Genomic DNA, 4790 nt, shown 5'->3' with positions numbered 1-4790 from the left:
CTTAGGGTGACTTTTGGTGTTAGCATGTCCTGTGATTAAGGTCAATGGGAAACTGCAATAACCCAATCTAGACAGGACAACAAATGACCCAGACCCTTCAGGGGTGAAAGTATGGGTCACTCCTCCAGGGAAAGAGCCAAGACCTGCAGAGGTGCTTGCTGATGGTGGAGAAATACAGAATGGGTAGTAGAGAAAGGTAGTTACAAACACCAACTTAGGCCACTGACCAGTGACTTTTGGTGTTAGCATGTCCTGTGATTAAGGTCAATGGGAAACTGCAATAACCCAATCTAGACAGGACAACAAATGACCCAGACCCTTCAGGGGTGAAAGTATGGGTCACTCCTCCAGGGAAAGAGCCAAGACCTGCAGAGGTGCTTGCTGATGGTGGAGAAATACAGAATGGGTAGTAGAGAAAGGTAGTTACAAACACCAACTTAGGCCACTGACCAGTTGCAGAAACATGGATTGTAATTGACATGAGCATTCTTGTCCTATTTGGTTAAGAACAGGCTTATGTGTGTATACACATATGTTAAGGAGATACTTGAGTTATTCTTTTTTTGAATGTGTAATTGAGATGTGTTAAGTGGTTAAGTGTTGTGAACCTATATGATTATATTAGGTTATGAGACACTAAAGGACTAAGCATTCCTTGAAGACCTTATCACCTACTCTAAGATATATAATGCATTGGTCATTGTATGATGGGATAGTTATATCATGTTAGGTGAAATGATGACCTCAACATTGTTTTCAATGAAAACTAAGCATGACACAGAGAGATGCTACTGGGTGTCAAGTTGACAAGGGGTAGACTTGTGATGACTAATCCTGGGTGTCAACTTGACTGGATCTGGGATCAACTGAAATGAGATCTTCTTGATTAGATCATCTGAAGCTGGAAGACACACACTAAATGTGGGTGTTACTTTCTGATGGCAGCCTGTATAAAAGGCCATGGCAGAGAACGCCAGGCTTCTTGCTGCTTGCCTTCTCTCTTGCTGGCGAGTTCCTCTTGCTGCTGTAGACTGAAGATTAGCTGATCTTTTGGAATTCATCAGACCTTCAGCACCAGATTGGGACTACTGAGACATCCAGCCTAGTGGACTGAGTGACTACAGATTGGATTCTCAGCCTCTCCAGTGTGGTGCAGCCATTGTTGGACTACTCAGACTCTATCTGTGAGCTAAACTGATAAATCTCTATACATATATATTCATCCTACCAGATCCATTTCTTTGGAGAACCCTGACTAATACACATTCCTAAATTTCATTTATTTAAAATATATTATGGCCAGTAGCAAATAAATTTTTTCTTCATTAAAAGGCTATTAATTTTAAAGTGTCTCAGAGGTTGTGTTGTCCTTTTCGTTGAATCTCAGGAATTCTTTTACTTCTTTCTTAATTTCTCCTTTGACCCACTCATTGTTTAGGAGTGTTGTTGTTTAATCACCATGAGTTCACGGAGTGACTAGGGCTTTGACAAGTCTTAATTTTGAGCTTTATTGCATTGTGATCTGAGAGAATGCATGGAATTATTTCTTCTTTTTTTTTGTATTTATTGAGGTTTGTTTTGTGGCCCAGTATGTGGTCAGTTTTTGAAAAAGTTCCATTGGGCGCTGAGTAAAAAGTATATTCTTTGGTGCTTGGGTGGAATATTCAAAAGATGTCTGTTAGGTCCATTTGCTGTATTGGTATCATTTAATTCAGACGTCTGTTTATTATTTGTCCAGTTGGCCTGTCTAATGGAGACAGTGGGGTATTGAAGTCCTCTGAATCCATCACTCTCAAGTTCATCCTTGGAAGACAAAAGAAAAATGAGGAGGAACCCAATTGAGGGATGCTTTTGGAAGCTCTTGTCTAGAAATTCCAATGGACTCTCATATGAACATTTGAAATTTGCCCTATTCTGACTTTTTTCTAGTCCCGTCTAGAACGTGTAATGCTAATTATTCTTACCTTTACTTCTCCTTCACATCTCCTATTCACCAATGAAGGACTTTCTTTTCCCCAAACAGATAAGAGTTATGCAATTTGGGGTCTTTTAGATAGACCTACTGAAGGGGTACTCCAATTGCCTCACCCTTCGCCCCTGTTCAGCATGGAAGAAGACAGAGGGGTCTGCGTCCCGATTCCCTACCCACAAGTTGAGTAATCTCTTCAGAGGATGGTGTGATAAGAATAGGACATAGGAATTGGCTAGGCAGTTGGTGTAAAAAGGCCCCAAAGAAAAGTAGCCAGTTTCTTGGATAAAAGTAAAATGTCCTTGGGCCTCTTCTCAACATACTCCATTCCAAAGTCCAAAAAAATGTCAAAAGTATTTGGGAGCTCTTATCTAATCCTTAAAAGATTTTAGGGTTGCCTCTTCAGAGGGGGGAATGTTAGAGTATCAAAAAGAAGAACGAGTATACATGAAGTTATCAGAAAAAAGTAATGGGGAGATACGGGAGAAGCTGGAGAGGAGGGAGTGGGCATGGCCTTGATCGAAACACCTTATATGCTTATATGCCTGTATCAAATTCTCAATAAATTATTTTTAAAAAATTAAAAACTGTGATAAAAGGGCTATTAATTTTAGAATTATTTTAAATTTACAGAGAAAAGTATAACGATAGAGTTCTCAAATGCTCAGCAATGCTGTCCCCTAGTATTGCTTAGGATGTTAACTTTGGGCTGATTAAAACATTTTCATTGTATATATTACTTACACAAAGTCCTCTTACACATCACTAAATTCTTCACACATTCTTTGGAGTCTTACCTATGCATGCTCATACATGTGCATTCATCAGGAAGGCATCCTCAGATAAACATGGGGCTTTTCAAAGCACACCCCTGTGAGAGTTATCCTCCCTACAGAGCCACAAAATGTCCATCCATCTGCAGAAATATGTTGATGTGGCTCTCAGTTTCCTAACTAGCACAGTGATAGGTTTAGAGTAAGTTAGTCACGCCCAAATCATATGTAGAAAAGTCCTGAAGTTTGATGCAGATGCCAGAGACTGTGGGCCTGGGACAGAGTGAAGGTGTTCCCTAACATGTACAGATGCACACACACCAGTCCACTGAATTTCAAATAAGTTTTACTCAAAGACAGGATTCTGCTCCAGTTCTCCCGACATGTTTCAAAGCCACTAGGATTAGATAATGGCTAAGCAAAGTTTTGACTCATTCATTTGTTGAAAAACCTGCTTATTTGTAGAGAGGTGACTTGCTGAGCCTACACGAGGATAGCAGGAGGACTCTTATGCTCCTCTCTACTGCAGGCTGACTGGGGAAACATGTACTTTATACTTAGATCCTGGCAATTTGAAGAGGGAGAAGTTTCCAAGTGACTTATTTCTATTGTTAGCGAACTGTTGGATGACAAGCTTAGACGACTTGCGGAGACACTGAGCAACAGTATTTGCAAGCATGTCGACCAGTGTTTGGGGAACCCATGTTCCTAAAGCTGTCCTCTTCGAATAGCCTCCATACGCTGATGATTTTAATTTTCATATTGAGCCAATATCTACTATAGCCTGTTAAAAAGACCTCCTTCTCCATTACTGTCCTATAATTGAACTGTATAACTACCTAAGTACATTATATTATTGTATTATAGAAAGTAAATTAACTTTTAAGGAGGTTAAAGTGATGCTGAGACGACAGAATGGAAGCCGAAGTTAGAAAACACTTCTCAGCCTTTATCAAGTAATAAACCTATGAACAAGTATCTAGTGGTGCTTCCTGCATTCCAAACACTGAAGGCTACGAAGACAAAAAACGGACTATGTCGACAGCTGTGTGGTGGCTACATGTTCTTCAGAAACACACGTCTGCCATGGACAGGACTGTCAGAAATGCAGGTCTCGTCTCCCAGAATATAGCAAATGCTCAGCCCCCACCCACTTCACACCCATACAGAAGGTGTCTTATGCTGCAAAGCATCAGTGCATAAACCACGCTAAGACCTGGATTCTATTTTCATTAATGTTATTCTAGGATTCAATCTCAGATGATCACAAAACTTCACAGTCTTCCTCAAATAAGTCATCCAGTCATTCAAACTGATCAAATGAACTATTTTTACACAAGTAATAAAAATATAGTTGAAAAGGCTTATAATTAATCAACACTCACCTTTTTCCCCTCCTTCCAAATGTCCATGAGAGCTTATGATCAATAGCCAATGACGCATGGTGTTTTCTTCTGGCATTTGCCTCCATATATTTTCTTTTTCTTTCTTTTTTGGTCTTTTTGAGACAGGGTCTCCCTGTAGCTCCAGCTGTCCTGGAACTCACTACGTAGACCAGGCTGGCCTCGAACTCACAAAGATCTGCCTGCCTCTGCCTCCCCAGTGCTGGGATTGAAGGTGTGCGCCACCACACCTGGCCATATTTCTTTCTTTTTTAAAAAATGTTTCATTAGTTTTATTTTATGTGTGAGTGTATTGCCTGCAGGCAGGTAAGTGCACCTGTGTCGTGCAATGCCCATAGAGGTCAGATGAGGCCGTCAGGTCCCCTGAAACTGGAGTTACGGACAGTTGTTAGCTGCCATGTGGGTGCTGGGATCCGAACCCAGGTCTTCTGCAAGAACAACGCGTGTTCTTAACCGCTGAGTCATCTCTTCAGCCCCTGCCTCCATATACCTAAATAATAAATTTGGCCATTTTTTGTACATAATAGTTTTAGATATTATCTATTGACTTCTAAATTTGTTGATAATTTAGCTGTCTTAAATTACTACTGCCTTTCCACAAACCTCCAAATACATTAACAGAATTTAAAAAAAAAAACCTAAAGT

This window comes from Nannospalax galili, unplaced genomic scaffold, assembly GCF_000622305.1.
Source record: "Nannospalax galili isolate Female #2095 unplaced genomic scaffold, S.galili_v1.0 scaffold824, whole genome shotgun sequence".
NCBI lineage: Eukaryota > Metazoa > Chordata > Mammalia > Rodentia > Spalacidae > Nannospalax > Nannospalax galili.
This window is presented reverse-complemented; position numbering follows the sequence as displayed.